This window comes from Rattus norvegicus, chromosome 4 (assembly GCF_036323735.1).
Source record: "Rattus norvegicus strain BN/NHsdMcwi chromosome 4, GRCr8, whole genome shotgun sequence".
Taxonomy (NCBI): Eukaryota; Metazoa; Chordata; class Mammalia; order Rodentia; family Muridae; genus Rattus; species Rattus norvegicus.
The window spans coordinates 97,376,083-97,394,516 of NC_086022.1; the positions used below are offsets into that span (position 1 = coordinate 97,376,083).

Genomic DNA, 18,434 nt, shown 5'->3' on the forward strand with positions numbered 1-18,434 from the left:
TAATCTGCCATGTGACACAGTAAAGAATAAAGCTCTCCTGACCTCAAGCCTGGCATCTCGGGGAAACACTCTGATTTTGTTGCATGCTTAACTAGCCACATTTTTTTTATTGGTTTCTCTAGTGGTCTGTCCAATGTGCCACAGGCTTGACTATGGGTAGCAAAGCACTAGAAAGGATCCTATCAATGTTTTCTTGCCTGTCAGTACCACCGTCCCAGCCACAGTGATGTCCATAGTTGAACAGCATTAGAAGAGTCAGCCTTTACTGAAGCATTCAGTGAGTGAAGCTTTTTGTTTTGAGACTGGATAATAATAATATATTAAGTAGATTCTTTAATGTTTTAGTCTCTCAAACCTTCTGACACTTAAAAATTGTGGGTTTTTATTTAGCTTAATCTGTTGACTTAGATACTAACTGTTGGCATAGAAGAGACTGAAATTGGAAAGTTTAAAAATGTTTCATAAATGTTTATAAGGATTCTCCTGGGGCCCCACTCACAGACAAAAAAACTATAGGCAATTAAGAAATGCTGAGAGTGAGAGAAGTCTTCCTTCTCAGGGATGAGTCCCAATTCCTTCCCCCAAAACAAGTGGTCAGCCTTGAGTTGTGTGTGTGTAGTATGCTAATGAGATAATTTACTGTAGGCAGCTCTTAGGTAGCTTCAGCTTGGGGGTTAACTAAATAAAACAATAAAACACAGCACTATGGGAAGAATAGTTGGCTGTGGTAGAAGTCCTAACATGCCACATGTTTTGGGGGGAAAAGGTTACAGCAACTGGTGATTTTAATCAGCCAGCCATGCTTGTGTAATGAAGCCGCCATAAAAACCCAAGAAGAGAAGTGTTTGGAGAACTTCCTGTCAGTTCCTGGAAAGAGCGTGATAGTTCCTTATCTCTTTCCACAGGCTCTGTTGTAGCTCTCCATCCCTTCATCTGGTCTTCATCTGTGTCCTCTTTAATATCCTCATAAATAGACCAGGAATGTTCTCTGAGTTCTGTGAACTGCTCTAACAAATTAACGAACACAGAAGATGGGGGTTCTGAAAAACCTGTTTCTGGCCATTCAGTCAGAAGTATGGGTAAAAAGTACCGGGGTGTTTTTGCCTGGAGCCTGACATCTTAGGGAATGTGCCTTAAGTATGGTATAAACGGTTACCCAGATAGACAGTATCAGAGTTAAGTCAAATTGAAGGGCACCCAGCTGGGATCCAGCCTGCTTGCTGGTGCAGACGAGACCTGTACACATTTGGTTGCAGACATCTGGGTAGACTATTGAGAAAACCAGGATTGATTTTCTCCCCTGTATTTTCTGAGCCTTGTTTTTTATCCCTAGTATCACGAAAGAAAGAGGCTCCTTTTGTGCCTTGGTTGATCAGGAAGGACAGCAGCTTTTGTCCTACCTAGTGTGTATATCCTTCTCCTACCTGTACCCACAAGCCATGGGCGATGGAAGCTAATGGCAAACAAGAGCCCTAAGTCCCAAGTCAGCTCACCGCAGTGGAAGCACCAGCACCATGTGCTCGACGTCTTTATGTGAAGATGAAGCTGGAGACCGGGATGTAAAGGTGAAAGACACTGAGGGCAGGGGGCACATAGGGGGAGTCAGCCATTGGCCATAACTCTGAGGCTAAAGCTTTCTAGTTAACGATGTGCGCACACATGGTATGTGGCCCTGGAGCTGGACTGATTTTTTTTTCATTGCCCCACCCATTTTCAAGGTTCAAACCTCTTCTGATAAAGTATGAAAAGTTTAGCTGGGAATTATTTGAGTAAAATCAATTTGGGAGAATTTTCCAAAATTCAGAACTAAAAAGGGGACTTTTCAAAAAAAAGGGGTGAGGGAACTTTTCTGCACAAGCCACCAACTGCTACTTGGGCTTCCTCAGCCTTGCCTTAAATCAACTAATTTACCTCTATAAAAAGTCTGATAATTATAACAGTTGCTTCGAGCTGTAGACTCGAGAGGTATCCAAGCTAAATTATCATGCAGTCAGCAAACATTGTTAATGCCTGCCTTCTGTTTTGTATACTTTGCGGTTACACTGCAAGACCAGGTTGAAATGGGATTCACTGGAAAGTACTGACCAGTGTGCCTGCACTGTGGTAGAATACTCAGGAAATAGACTGTTTCAGTTGTTACTGTTGCATCCAAGTTTAGAACTTCTTGAATTAGCGAGAATTAACCAAGAGGAGGGAGAAGAGATACCTAGTGTGCCAGCCCAGCCAGGCAGGGAACGTGTCTCTGTGGACCGGAGCCTAACGTGCCTGTCTATAGCACAGTAGTGTATGGTTCCACAGAGCATTCATTCTTGGGAGGCCTTCAGACATTAGGAACAATGTCCATGTTTAGTAAGGAAATGGATGTATTTTGTCAAGAAGGCACCCTGAACAAAAAAAAGGAAAAAAGTGAAAAGGAGAACACTCATGTTCTCATGGACACAAAGATGTTCCCTTTAAAAATTGGCCACATGTTAAATTGTGAGCATATAGTTCATAAAAATTGTCAACACTAATAATATAATCTCTAAAGAAAAGCAGTAGAGAGCAGAGCCAGTTTCCATTATTTTATTAAGTTCTGAACTTGAATTGTATACTGACGTTCTTATGAATGCAGATTCATATTTTCATGTAGATGGGAGCTTGTGTTTGACTCTGTTGGTCTGTCTTTACATCTGCCCTGGTTGTATAATGCCCTTTTCCTAAGTCCTCATGCTCCAAGTTCTTCTTGAAATGGCAGTAAAATAAACCCCACCCTGGTAAGTGGCTATTGGTTTAACTTTTCACCTAAATTTAAATATATCAAAAAGCAGTATAGTTTCTTGTTACATGTAAATTAGGTAAGTAAAGCAATGGTTAACATTTGAAGCACAGTGAGAAGCATATGACATATATTATACAGTGAAAATTGTAAGACAAACATTCAGATAGTTGAATCCCTACATGGTTAAACAGAGTTTTAATGTAGGAAAACATTTAGACCCCAAGAACCTCAGTGTCTTAGTCTCTAAAATGGGTACAGTTGTTTTGTGTCCCTGAGGTGGTTTGTATCCCTTGTACCTGTCACAGTGACCATTGTAAAGGCTGGTTCAGCACTCAGTGGTTGGCAGAAGGAAATGAAAGAAAACAGCTCTCATTGGTGGATGAATGATTCCATTGGTGGATGAGCAGCTGCTCTAGACTGAGAAAGCCCAGAGGCTCCTGCATTAGGTAGTATAAATACATCCTGAGTATGTCATATTTATCCAGTCAGTTGCAAGTTTGCTAAGCAAATGTTCCTAAAATTGTAAGCCTTGTCATTTCATGAATATGAAGGCTAAACATACCAGAAAAGCAAACAGACCAGTCATGACCCTAAAAAGCTAAGGGTTATATCATGGAGGAGGCAGCTGCTCTCTTTACTGTCGTTAAAGGTCCGTGCTTGTCCCAGCCCATTGATCCACCCTTTTGGTTGTATTACCTTTTAATTTTTAACTTCTCATTGTCAACAAATGGCTATCACAACCTTTTAGCTAGTTTCAAAGAACCAGTAATACGCTCCTATTTTTGATGAGGACATAGAGTCCTTCCCTGTGTCCTCTCCAGGTATCCCTTCAGGTCTCATTGAGTTGACCTCAGCTTGGCCACCCATCCAAAGCTCCCAGCATCCCTACAGGAACCCAGGCTTTGTCATCAGGGACACTCTGGGAACTTTTTGGGAACTGTCTGCCGAGTGACCAGTAATGGTACTACACATAAATCAGTGGAGGAAAAAGAAAAAGCAGTGATTGGTGTACACTGGACAGGATTTTTCTGTGAGATTCTGCTATCCATGTTAAGGCATTCAAGAGTTTACAAGCCCTGAGTTGAGGGTTCTGTTGGTTTTAAGCCTAGGAGGAACACTGGAAAATGTCTCTGTTGTGTATGTCGTTTTTCATCCCCACCCCTGCCTTTTAAAAAGTTCAAAAAAGTATTTATGAATGTCTTCTGGGCTGGATTTACAGGAGATTCTGAGTCATTTAACCATATACTGATCCTCTCTGCGAGAGTGGTTGGTACCTGTGAACCTGTTCTTTAGTCCTTGCCTTAAATTGTTTCCATTTACTTATTCTTTTACATTATTATACATGTATGTGTTTTGACCACACTCAAGCCCTTACCCTCCTACCCCTTCCTGTGCCCTCTTCTTTCTGCTGCTCATCTCTTTCATGTCGTAGTATCTTCTAATGACTCACAGAGTTTAATTAGGGTTGCTTAAATAACCACAGTTGGGGGTTATTTACCAGACCATGGGCAAGTTACTAGTGGTATAGCTCTCAAGAAAATGACTTCCCCGTCCCTGGCAACCATTAACCACATTAGCTCCTCGGGGCACAGTAAGGCCTCATGAGCGTTGGTGGATCCAGCCTTGTTCAGGTCATGAGCAGGTAACCACAGCTGCTGTGAGCTCCTGAGTCGAATGGTCACGGCATGCATAAAAGACAGCATGTCACAGCTCTCCTGTCCTCCAGCTCTCAAGTGTTTTCCTACCACTCTCCCCTGAATCTAGAAGGGCTTCACTGCCTTTCTTTCTGCATAGCGAAAGGCTAGAGGAATGAAAGAATTCACATAGGGAAATATTTGGGAGTTAGTGTTAGGCATCTGAAATGTTTTAACCTTGAATAATGCCAGAAATACATCAAAACTGGCCAAAGGACTATGAACACATTAATTACTCACCCAAGCCCTGTGAGGAGGAGAAGAAAATGTACACTACTATTTGGGCAGACAGTTGTTTGAGAGTATTTGCAGTGAAGCTTTGTAGAAGAATACAGGGATGTGAGGGTCGCTCAAAAAGTCACCAACCCTTGGTTTATGTTGGCTGCCTGGGCTAGGTGTGCAGAGAGGGAGGAAGAAAGGAAGCCATTTGCAGACCAGGTAGCAGCAACCCTGGAATTCCGTTCAGAGTTAAATTGTGTTCATAGGCCAGATGTCTGACTTTAAAAAAGGAGAGCAAGAAATAAGTTCTGTGGGGACATACTAACTCGAGTAATACTTCTTTTGTGATACTTCTTTTGTAATTCATATTTACTGTTTTCATTTGGACGTACTACCCAAAAGCTTAAATTCCTATATGGTTAGAGGATCCATATCACAGACAAAACTACTGGTGAGGGAGGGTACCATGCCACAGAGAGGACCAACAGTGAAAGAGGATACTGCATCACAGACAGAACCAGTTAAACATTAAAGAAATTTCATAAATAAAAGTCCACCAAGACTAATGCATAATTTGTTACATTGTACATGTCGAGGAGATTACTGGACAGAAAAAAGCAGTGTCTTTTATTTTTGTTATATGCAGTGTTTGCATGTGATCAGATCTTTGAACTGTGCTGTGAGTTCTCAAGTGATTCAAAATTAAGAAATAGTCTGTAATTTAAGCACAAGTCCTTTTCTGTTCCCATTAGCTCCCAAATAATTGACACAAAGACCTATTAAGTTTACTGACAATCTGTAAGCCTAGGCTAGGCAGGCTCTGAGTTGTTCTACCCCTCTCTGGCTATTTCTCAGCCACATGGTTCTTTACCTTCAATCTCAGTCTGCCCCTGGTTTGCTCTGCTCCATGTGTGTCCTCATGGTGAATCCCTTGGCAACCTGCTTTTATCACGTTGCCTCATGGTCACCTCTTGATATTTCTGTGGGGTCTCTGTCTTTTCCTCTCCTCCCTAGGACCCCTGGCTGGGATCACAAGTCTAGCCTTCCTATCGCCTCTGCCCAGCCATATGTTGATCAGCTCCTTATGAACCATTCGGATGATTAAAGAACATTCTTTATACAACATTGATATAGGAGATGGTTCAATAATCATGGTAAGGCTAGATCTCCAGACACAGGAATCAGCATCTGAATATACAGTGCACAAGACCAACCCCCACTACAATATCTTGTTTGAGGGCCAGCAAAATGGCTAAGTGGATAAAGGCTCTTGCTGCCATGTCTGGTGTGAGTTGGATTCCCAGGACCTATGTGGTAGAAGGGCAGAACCCACTCCCTCATGTTGTTCCTGACCTCCACACGTGTGTTATGGCATGAGTGTACCTCCCCACCACAGTAAATAAATGCAATAAACATTTTTTAAAAGAATGCCTTATCTTTATGAAAGAATCCCAACATCTCAACTTTTAAAAGCTACAGAAAGATTACGCTTCAAGAAATAGAGAGGTGAGGGGCTAGAAACCTGGTCCAGCGGTTAAGCATCCTAGCTGCTCTTCCAGAGGAATCAGGTTTACTTCCCAGCACGTACATGGCAGCTCACAACTGCCTATAACTCACGGTCTAGAGGATCCAACACCTTCACACAGACATACGTCCAGGCAAAAGACCAGTGTACATAAAAATAAGCCATTTTAAAAGAAAGAGGAAGGGATGAACCAGGTAGGTGGTCCAGACCTGTGTTCCCAGCACTCAGCACAGGCTCAGGTGGACGTCAAGTCCTAAGCAGACCTGAGCTGTGAAGACCCTACATTACAACAAACATAAAGGATAGGGAGGGGCAGTTGGTGAGATGGTCACCAAGTACAGTACTTGCTGAACAAGCCTGCCCCCCTGAGTGCCACAGGCACACTTTGGCACAGCCCCCACCTCCCAGCAAAAATGAGTAAAGTATAAAAAGAAAACCAACTGGAAAAAGAAAAGACAATTGGCAGTTGCTCTAACTTGTTGGAGCTGACCGAGGCTGGTTAGGGAGGCAAACAAAGGGAAGTGAAAGACTGATGGGAAATAGTGGTCTCTGTGGGGTTCCTTTCTCTTCCACCCTGCACAGATGCCAGGGTAGAGTGGCTGTCCCTAGAGCTAACACTGCCTACTTAGTGTGTCCTCATCAATGGGACTCATTCACGAAGAGGAAACACTGCCCCTCTGAAAGGCACCCGTATCAGCCAAGCTGCCTGTACCCGAAAGGACCCACTTGGGAAGGGTTTGTGCTTGTTTCTAAAACTCCCCCTCCCAGGAGTTTTCTTAGTGTTCTAAAGTGTTTTCAGTGGCTGCTGGCCCCAAACTTCACTGAACCAAGCAACAGAAGTAGTGGAGCAGCCCACTTGGCCCTGAGATCAGAGCCAGCAGTGTTTAGAAATAACTGGAAGAGACTGTGCTACTAACCACAGACAGGGGGGCAAACAGGCGTATAATGTTTGAAGTAGCAAAGGCTTAAGGAAGACTGAAGAGACAGAAGACCAGTTGCCTACCAAACATTTTGAGTATAGCCATATTTTCCATTGAACTCATGTAATTTCTCTGCAAGTCAAGATGGCATTATTTATTTATCTTGGTTTGTTTGTCGTTTTTTAAATGAGAAACATTTTCATAATACTAACTGAAGCCCAGTTCAACAGAAAATATATCTGGCCGATTTATAATACCTGTGGGAAATGGAAGATGCTTTAGCAGGCAACGTGCTTGCCATGCAAGCATGGGGACCTAAGTTTGCAAATTCCAGCACCCGTGCAAAAGCCAAACAAAGCAGCACTGGTGGTTCAGGCAAGCAGACCCCAGAGCGTGCTGGCTGGCCAGTCTAGCCAAATCAACAAATGTGAGGTTTAGGCTGGAAATTGATTGAAGAAGACACTTGTTCTCAGCATCTCAGGTCACATGCATGTGCCCATATATAAGCATGTGTGCTTGCTCTGTCCCTCCCTCTCCACATGCATATAAACTAAATAAATTTTTTATTGAATGCTTATTCTTGTCAGGCTTCATTTCAGGCCCTGGGGTACAACACTGAACATACAGTCTGTTTGCTCATGGCACTTTCATTCCAGTGTGAGAGATGCATGTAAGTCAGTAGGTAGAAAGGAGAGAGATCATCAGGAGGTACTTTGACATAGCAAAGCAGTGTTGGGGAGGAGGACTCTTCTGAAGAAGCCTGGAGGACCTGAAGAAACCAGGTAGGCAGGAGTAGGTTATGGAGTCTGCTTATGGAGTAGCAGGAGTCTGCTTATGGTCCCAGTAGAAAGGTGAATATCCTTGAAGGCCTCAAGACTGGAACTTGCCAGTGATATTTGAAGAGAGCTCCATGTGGCTGGATAGAGGGCTAGGCTAAGGGGACCTCGTGGCCAAGGGATGGTCTTCAGTGAGTATGCTAAGGCCACCGAGACTTCTGAGCAACGTGAACAACCCTTTGCTTACTGGATGGAGACCAGAGTGAGGAGACAACGAGAATGAGGTCTTGATTCTGGAGAGGTTATGATAGTCATCTATGCAAGAGACGCTGGCTACCTTGGAGGGGCAAGAGTAGCTGAATAGATTCAGAAGGTATTCAGAAGCAGGAGTCACAGGACTTACTTATGAAACGAAGTAGAGTTTGGCTACCTTGGAGGGGCAAGAGTAGCTGAATAGATTCAGAAGGTATTCTGAAGCAGGAGTCACAGGACTTACTTATGAAACGAAGTAGAGTTTAACCTATGTTACTAGATGTGAGGTGATAAGAAAGGAGCGAGAAATGGTCATGTATGGAATCCCATGCCTATGATCTAGCCCCCTGAAAGGAAGACATAGGAGGATTGCAGTCAGCCATGGCTACATAGCAAGACACTGTATCAACAAAAATCCAAAGAGGAGAACTAAAGCCACCTGAACAGAATGATTATTTTCAACATAAAATCTTAACAGCCTAGAGTGTGCCAATAAAACTGGAATTTTTAGAAAGCAAAAGAATTTTAACATACATTATCAGTGATAAATGCTGCTAAGCTGTACATATTTTATTTCCTTGGGGGAGGGGGTATCTCTCTTAAATTGCTTTAGTTTTTTTTTTTCTTAAATAGTTGGATTTTTAGCATTTTCTCACTAAGCTCTAACAGTGTGTTAGACAGCATTGCTTTTTTTGTCAAATTATTAAAGCTCACATCCCCACTCATTCTTCTGACATTCTTCCTACCAGAGAACTAGAACTGGATAGCATTTGCTAAGCTTCCTGGGTAGATGCATTTGAACTAGGGTTTAATAACAGGCCTTTGGCACTTAATGGCTTGGAAGCTTTCTGCATCTCCTGTTGGAAAGCCATTTAGCCTGTTTTACATTTTACTCACTACCTGTTGTGTGGAAAGGGATATTCTTGAATAGTCTGCTGCTTTAGTTTACAGCCCTGTACCTTCAGCCCAAGTATATTCGACATCTTAGAGTCTAGGTCAACCCAAGCAGTTGTGTTGAGTACCTGGCTCTTAGAGGCTTCCCTGATAACCATTGTCTATGACAGGGTTTCAAAGTGAGGATGCTAAAGATTGCGGGTTACTCCATTGCTGCATGGTCTGCACTATAGTTCACGCAACTTAGGTTCTGAGTGCCTAGTAGTTCTTATAAGGCATCTCTCCCTTCTTGAACTCCTCACAGTAAGCTCTTTGCAACCACTGGAGTACCTAAGAATTCCTTTCCTCTTCTCATTAGTCCTGATCACACCATCCTCCTGGAAGCCTCCCATGAGCACTTGGGACTGGTACAGGCACTCAAAGTCCTGTGTCCTTACTACAGATACATTTAAGCCAGCACTGTTGTCATGTAACAGTGACCTGATTGAGTACCTATGATTTATTATAAACTTCTCAAGGAGAAGGCTTATATTTCTGTTCGGTCTTATATTACCAACATCTTTGTGCCAAGCACATAGATACCAGATATGCTTAGGTGGAGTATGAACCAACATGTTACAGACCTTCTGTCTCTACAGTGTATCTGCTGTTCCCTCTCCCTTCTCCTTGGGACATGATGACATTAGTTCTCTCAGTAGGGCTTATCCACTCCATCAGGACTGCTGCTCAGTTCTGTTGAGTCTTGGTTCATCCTGTAGGGTACTGGGGATTTTATAAAAAATAAACACAAGCCAGCCAAGCCTGCCAAAGTGACATAAATATCAGTTGGGACAGGTGTAGAAACCGAGAGCCTGTTATGCAGGGTGGGCGCCAAGTCCATCTGTATATACATAAGCTAAATACATTCTCTTATAACAAAGATTGAACAAGATGTGGCCTCATACACAGTTCTGAGATGAAATGACACACAGTCTTTACTGTATCAGTTGTGAGTCGTAGTTTTCCTTTTATATGTTGATCCAAATTCTTTTGTTTTCTTGCCCATTAATGTCAGTTGCTTCCTGTGAATTTTACTGGTTAGCAAACAGATATTTCACATTTCTGTGAGATCCTAACCATGTCCTTATGGGATATGCAGATGCACACACACATACATGACTTTTGAAGAATGGGTTAGATGTGAATTGCAGATAAAAGTACAACAGATATATTTACAGAAAAGCCTGGGTTGGTGCCAGGTGTTAAATATCTTGGGACACTCTGTACAATAGCATTGTTTAGCTAATGCAGACTTGGGGGTAAGGATGCTTCAGAATTGTCTCATGATAGGAGTGTGTTTACTATGTAACAAAGAACATAGAGTTAATGGAACTTTCACTGTGCTGCTCTTCCCATGAACGCTTGTCACTTAACTGTAGAACATTCTTTTATCTCTTTTTGAAACACTGAATTAGTATTATTCTACACAGTGCTAGACAGTGGGGAAATAGAACCACAAAAACAATGGACTCTCAAAGCCTTCCCCTGCAGTTTAAGTTCAGTGTATTGTGAATTACATTGATGGAAGGAAAAGTTGTAGAGCTTCAGGGAGTGGAGTGATTTCACTAAGCAAAGAATGAGGAAACCCTTGTGAGAAAATGTATGTTTATTCCAAGTTAAAAAATAACAACAACAAAAAGAATAGAAACAAAAGCAGAGCCAGTTGTGGTGGTAAACACTTGTAATTCCAGCACTTGGGAGATCGAGACAATAGGTCACTGCCAGCTCTAGGCCAGCCAGGGATACATAATGAGACCCTGTCTCAAAACAAATAAACTAAAACAGAGCCTAGATTAGATTTAAGATATTTAAATTATTAACTTCTTAAAGACAGGTTAAGGGTAAGTATCACTTTGGTAGACTAGCTGAATTTGCTAACATTTCTTGAGAGGTTACAGAGCAGTGGATGGTTCCCTGATGCTTTATATAAAGGGTTCCAGTAGAAATACTACAGAATTGGTTCTGTGAGACTTTATGAAAATACACACACAAAAAAAACTGAAATGACAGTGACATGAATATTAATATGGGTGTGGTGGGGGGTGAGTGTTGGAGTGATACAGAACCTGAGAGGGTATATATAATATTGCACACAATTCATCTCTTCCTTTTACCTCACAACATTTCTTTCCTGAGAGACCTGGATCTGGTCTATAGCTGCCTAAAGGACTCAGGGACCCTACCATTTCACCTGTAGTCTGTACCTCAGTTTCCATGCTACTCTGTGGGAGGAGTTGTTAGACCTCGAAGCATTTCCATAGACTAGAGCATTCTAAGTGGATGGAAATGGACTTTGAGAAGCAAGCAAAAACGTTTCACCAAACATTTCACCAAGAAGCTTCATTGTTGATGAGGCTTAAACAAATATGGCTGTTGCATATTTACTTCATGTCTTAACTGAGAACAGCTACCTCAGAATTTTAAAAAAACTGCTAGCGGGGTGGTGGCACCTTTAATCCCATCACTTGGGGATGCAGAAGTCTGAGATGTCTGAGGTCAAGACCAGTTTGGTTTATATAGTTCTAGGTCCACAACACCTAAATAGCAAAACTCTGTCTCAAAAAAGAAACAAACAAACAACAATAACAAAGTTGCAAAAGTTTTGGGAATATATTTGTGTGTATGTGTGTGTGTATGTAATATATGTATATTAGACACAAATGCTAAAATGTGCTTAGTGAAACGTTCATTATTTTGTTGGTGGTGTGCTAATAAAAGTTCCTCTAGTGGAGAGGGGCTTATAAGTCCCACCCTTAACTGACGAGATACTAATAAAATTGATAGCTTCTGGGAGGGGAGAGTCAGTTTCTTTGATGGTATGTCAACCCCTGATAGATAAACGCTTCATTGGATGGCCCTATACCATGAGTCTATAGACGTACAAAGTTGACTCAGTAGCAATTAAAAGAAAGAAAAGGGAAGTTGAAAGTGGATCTTAAAGAGGTTGGGAGAGGAGTGAGAGGTGATTGCCATCAAAATGCATTGTGTGAAACTCTCCGAAATTAATAAATTAGCATACTTTTACATAAATCCCCTTTAAGAAAATAAAAATAAACCAACTAGCAATTCTATTCTTTGAATTCAAGGAAACTAGAGATGCAAGGTAAAAAAATTAAAAAGCTAAATCATAAAGACATCGAAAGTTTTTTATTTATAAAGATGTAAGCCATTAGTCACTTTAAAAAATCCAGCATGATAGTAATGATTTAGTAAATTAAGGCTCTCAAAATGAACAACTTTAAGTGCATACAGAGTACACAAACAATAGTGAAGGCTTAACATATTTTAAAAATAATGACTGTCACTTAGGGAATTTTTCCTTTTAAAATTTTCATTGTATATATATGAGTGCTTATCATGTATGTATGTCTGTGCACCATGTGTGCCTAGTGTCTGCAGTAGTCAGAAGAGGCTATCAGATCTCCTGGGACTGGAGATGTAGAGGGTCATAAACCAGGGTACTAGGAATCCAACCCTGGTCCTCTGGAAGAGCAAAAAGCGCTCTTAACCCCTGAGCCGTCCCCTAACCCCTACTGAGTGTTTCTGAGTAGCACTGTGCTAATAGCTTCCATCCTTTTAACAACAGAGACTCAGAGATAATCATATAAGAACTTGTGCTCACTAATTAAGGACCCAGCTTTCCCGTTCCTCTGTCCTTCCCCAGTTGTGTTGCTGATGACATAAACTGAAGTCAGCATCATGTAGAAACACATACATCCATCAAAAGTAATTGCCAAAAATTCCAGTGCTAGGACAGTGAAACACACTAATAGTTTTCAAAGATTTTCTTATCTAATGAGTGTGAGCCAGTATGAATTTATGAGTACCACATTGCATGTGGGGTCCAAAAGAGGGCATCAGGTCTCCTTGCTAAAGGCAGTTATAAGCCACCCTATGGGTTCAGGGAAGTAAACTTGGATCTTCTCCAAGAGCAGTAAGTGCTCCTAACTGCTGAGCATCTCCATCCCTTAGTCTATAATATAATGTATGTTCATAGTATAACAAAACAAGAACCCGTGTGGGCCCATGATATGACTCAGCCCTTAAGACCCTTGTTGCCAGACCTAATGACCTGAATTTGAACCCAGGAACCCATGGTGAAAAAGAATACTGATTCTAGCAATTTGCCCTCTGATTTGTACACATGGAAGAGTGATGGGTATATTAAATTTTTCTGTGTTACTGTTATGGTCAGACTACTCAACTTACCATGCATTGGTTGAATACATGGACTACCAGCTACTACGGGAGCTGAAGAGGTAGGTCAGTGTTTAAGAGTAATGGCTGCTCTTGCAGAGGACCAGAATCTTGTTCCTGGCATCTACGCGATGGTTCACAACTATCTCTAACTTCAGTTCTAGGAACCTCTTTCTGTATGCATGTGGTACATATACATGCATGCAGGCAAAACACTCACACATAAAATAAGACAAATAAATCTTTTTTAAAAAGAGACTTTTAGTCTGTAGACTGAGGATGGGCTCTCTCGGGATTTCTCTCAATGGACAGCTTATGCCAAGTCTGCCAACAAGGAGTCCATCTTGAGTGGAGGCAGAAGTTGAAACCCCTTTGGTTAAAGTGGGACATGCTGTTCCTGGAATAGAGGAACATTCACATCATTTGCTGGCCATGGTCATTTCACCTTCAGAGTCTGCTCACTTCTGTTCCTACCATCACCATTCTAGACCACCATTCCTCACCTGAGCAGTCGAGTGGCCTCAGAATTGGTCGCCTTCTGCCCACTGTCACCTCTTCTAGATACCTCCATATAGCTGCAGAGGAGAAGCAGATGAACTCTCAGTAGCCATGACATTCTCTACACCCGTAAAAGCAATGAGAGAGCTGCCGTTGCTTGAGATTGACTTCTTAGTATTTCTGTACACTCTTACCCTGTATAGGCCTTGCCTTATTCCCTGCTGCATTCCCAGTACTTTGTAATCTCTCAGTAAACACTTGAGATAACAGAAATCAAAATACAGATGCTTGATTTGGTTGTGAATGTCATATGCCACTGATACTCATGTTCATGAGAAGGTAGTAGGCGATATCTCTGTACTTCAGTGGACACTATAGCTAACAGCATTTATATGTGAGTGTGTGCTGGGCCACAGTCTTGGTGCAGTCTTTGGGATAAGTTAGAAAGAGCTATTTCCTGTAGGAGGTCTTTGCATGTCTGATCCTAAAGCTTCCTTTTCTACTGCTAAAGGACCATGTCCTTATACAAAGTTCCTTTCTGTGGTCATCCAGGAGGAGTTTAAAAAGATGTCATAGAACTGTAGGCCATTTCCTGGCAAACAAGGAGAATTCTCATCATGGGTCTCTTTTCTCCAGCCAAAGCCATTGTATGCTACTACTTAGGCATGCTTTCCATGTAAGACCCATTTGTAGAGGCCAGGAAGGTAGCTAGTCAGTAAACTAGTTGCTTTGCAAGTTTAAGGGCTGAATACTAGCCCAAGCACCTGTATATAAAAGGTAGCTGTAGTAGCACACGGTAATCCAAGTGCTACACAGAGAGTAACAGTCCCTGGTCCTCACTGGCTGTCAGCCTGGCCTTCGTGGGGAGTTCTAGGTCAGAAAGAGACTCTGTCTCAAAAACAGGTGAATGGTCCCTAAGGAACAACCCCCAAGTTGTGCTTTGGCCTTCACACACAAGCAGACACATGCGTGTACACATGATCCGTATGCAAGGTAGAATCAAAGTGATGAATATCTTGGAGATGTGATTAAGTCAGTGAAACTCGTTGTTTATGTTCCTGTATTGAAGTAGGAAGTAATGGTACTTGCTAATAGCTGGATTTAAAAGACAAAGATAGGGGTTGGGGATTTAGCTCAGCGGTAGGGCGCTTGCCTAGCAAGGGCAAGGTCCTGGGTTCGGTCCCCAGCTCCGAAAAAAAGAAAAGAAAAACAAAACAAAACAAAAAAAAAAAAAAAAAAAACCCTAAAAGACAAAGATAACACTTTCTTTGTTGAAGTACATATAACCAGAGACTCTACTCTGATGTGTTCTAATGAGGCCTTGTGTCCTGTCCTTGCAGAGTGCCACTTTTCCATGTGTGTCTTTATTGAGCACCCACTGTATGCTGAACATCTTAGGTCTTGGAGACCCAGAGATGAGGTATAGAGGTGGTTCTCAACCTTCCAGGATTCTGTAAAAGTCTGCAGAGAGACCAGCAAATCACACACTAAAGCCTAAGAGCTTCGGTGACAGTAGGTGTAAAGATGGTGAGGAGGGCAGTGGACCAAGTTGGTGCTGTTCAGTGTAGCTGTTAGAGCACAGGCTCTGGAAGCAGACTGTCTGACTTCACCATCTGCTGCTGTTACCTAAGAGTCGTGTAACCTTAGGCTACTGACTTAGCTATGTCTGTGTACCTACCCACCTGCTAAATGGGGCAATAAAGGGTGACTCACTGAATTACTAACAGCATTAAAGGAGCTTGCTCCATAAAGACCAGCTCTTACGGTATCCGGTATCCGCTGTCTGCTGTGTGTTAGCTGAGAAAAAAATGCTACCGCAGTTCTCGGTGGGCTGGTTGACAGGGAGGTCTGGATGACTCCAAGTAGCATGCCTGTGGGGAATGAGGCAGATGGGAGGTCCTGTGAGTCTTCTTGCAGGTTTGGGTGTGTCTCTGAACAACAGTGCCGCCGCCCAGCCCGCAGGCTGTGAGGTGCCGAGGCTGGGCTGGCCAGTTCCCCCTGTAGGTCTAAGTTTCACTTCATTTCTGCCCATGCATTAATAAAATAAAAGGATGTGATTTTTTTTTATTCTTTTCTGTTTTATTCTTTCTGCCTTAACTCCCTTCTGCTGCTAGAACAGATACATAGATATTGTGACTTTCTCCACAGTGATAAAGTATGGGCCTTTTGCTGAGACATTGACAGGTACAAGGTGCTCTGTAGATCCCACATGATCCTCCCTTCCTCCCCTTCCTCCTCATTCAAGCGGATGCCAGACTCCTTGCGCTCTACTGGACTCCAGGCCTGTTTTTGGTTTTCATGTTCCCAAGTCAAATTGTTTTCAATGTTTAAGCATAAAGTAACTCTTCATCTGTCATTACTGTTCCTATCTAACCATGTTATCATGAAAACTGATTTTGATAATTAATGCTTATAGTTAAAATGAAAGGAACATCTTATTTGGAAATGTTCCAATTTAATTGAGCGTAGTTGTATTACAAGTATGGACTCTGGAGGCAGACCCTGCCACCCTCTGAAAGCCATAGGCCAGGCTTGCAGTCTCACCGTGTTTCCGTGCCTTCACCGTGCCTTGTTACACACTTCCCAGAAAAAGCTGCCTTGAGGATTAGTGGAAGTAAAAGAAAAAGGGCAGATCCTACAGGCACCTGGACAGTGCTGAAACTGACTTCTGCTAAGATAAGTAGTGATGGATTATTTCGAGAAGGAAATAGTGACTGGCATCTCCATTTTGGCAGCTGGGGAAATGTCTCAGTGGATCAAAGTCTTTGCTGCCCAAGCTTGAAGCCCTGAGTTCAGGTTACCAGCACCATGTAAAACTTCAGTGCAGGGCACACATTTGTTACCCTAGTATTGTAGGGCAAAGACAAGCAGATTCCAGGGGCTCACTTGCAAAATAGTTTAGCTGCAAGGGTAACCTTAAGATTTAGTGAGAAACCTTATCTCAAAAAATATGGAGGAAGAGCTGGAGCGCTGGCCAGAGGTTAAAGAGCATTTGCTGCTCCTGACAAGGATGCCACGGTACACATATAGATGCAGCCAAAACACTCATATACAGAAAATAAAAGTAGGATGGAGAGCAATAGAGGAAGACATATCACATCTCCTCTGATATCAACACATGTATGCATGGGTGTACCTCATACCTATGTACATGCATGTGCATGCATATGCCGTACATTGATATGCATTCTTTCTCTCTCTCTCTCCCCCTCCCTCCCTCCGTCCCCCTCCCTCCTCCCTCCCTCCCCCCTCCCCCCTCAGACACACACACACACACACACACACACACACACACACACACACACACACACTGAGAATATTTTTCTCAATTTATTCTGTTCTATGTGCAACCTATTGGCTGTCATGTGGCTGTTGTGGCTAGTCTGGGCTGAGAGGTATAGGATCTTGACAGTTTAGTTTTGACAGTCAAGCAGGGGAAGAATTGGACAGCTGCAGGTCAAAGGGCACAAAGAAGCAGATGTTAGGTGAGGAAACAGAAGCTGCAAACACGGGCTAAGGTGAGTAATGTGTAGGGAGGATTTGAGCTTTTCTTCTTACAAAGAAAATAAGAGAGATATGGGGCTAATCAGTGCTGCTGTGGAGACCATTTCTCTATGTGTACCATTATCTCATAATATCATGCTATAAACCTCAATAAATACACAAGGTTTATTTAAATGAAGAAATGTAAAATATCTTTAGGTCCTATGTGGACTTCATGTTGCAATAGTATTTTTAACCATTCAAATCTCTTGTGAAGGCTTTCATCTACTTTTTATATTTTTTCCTCCATCTTTATTAAACTGGGTATTTCTTATTTACATTTCAATTGTTATTCCCTTTCCTGGTTTCCAGGCCACCAACCCCCAACCTCTCCCCCTCCCCTTCTATATGGGTGTTCCCCTCCCCACCCTCCCCCCATTTCCACCCTCCCCCAACAATCTCATTTTCTTGGGGTTCAGTCTTGGCAGGACCAAGGGCTTCCACTTCCACTGGTGCTTTTACTAGACTATTCATCGCTACCTGTGCAGTTGTAGCCCAGGATCAGTCCATGTATAGTCTTTGGGTCCACTTTTTATTTTTTGATATAGCTTGTATTATATTTCTTTAGGGGCTCGTCATTAACAATAAAGCAAAATTTTGTTATTTACATGCTCAGGTGACTGCATTAGAAAGCCTGGCACATCCCTCCTACTATCCTTCAAGTTAGGCTTAATCCTAGCAGAAGGGGGTTGTGGGACCAGAGCGAGAGTGACAACCGAGGAGGCTTTGCTCACTTGAAGAGTTTGGATGAAAACACTACCATTTATAGTTATGCTGGCTTCAGCCATCCAGCCTCTCAGAGGCAGATGCAGAATGCCTTCTGAATCAGGAAGTTGAAGTATGTAGGGAAAAATTCACTCTCTACTCTAGCAGGAGCCAGGAACAAACTTTGTTAATCTGTAACTAAAAGAATAAATAGTCGCGAGGCATTACATAGTCACTTGGGATGAAAGCAGATCCTTTCCACTTGTCATTTACTCCTGGAATGTGTTTAATTCTCTTTCAGATTCACCCTACCATTTAAAACCTGGAGGCACTGGCCCACACAAAGCCTTGCTGGTAAGGTCTTCATTCATTATTCAAACAAAGTGGCTATGTGCAGTTGCTTTTAAAAGG

General features: G+C 42.4%; 1 protein-coding gene across 5 annotated transcripts in view; it reads left to right on the forward strand.

Annotated features, from left to right (window-relative positions):
- Gng12 (G protein subunit gamma 12) overlaps positions 1-18,434 on the forward strand; it is a 123,593-nt gene that overhangs the window by 35,253 nt on the left and 69,906 nt on the right. For 2 of the 5 annotated variants that reach the window (XM_063285384.1, NM_053661.1), the window contains exon 2: positions 18,325-18,377. The exons of the other annotated variants lie outside the window; for them this stretch is intronic. The gene's annotated coding sequence lies outside the window, so the exon portion shown is untranslated. The remainder of the gene's footprint in view (positions 1-18,324; positions 18,378-18,434) is intronic. 5 annotated transcript variants of the gene reach the window in all.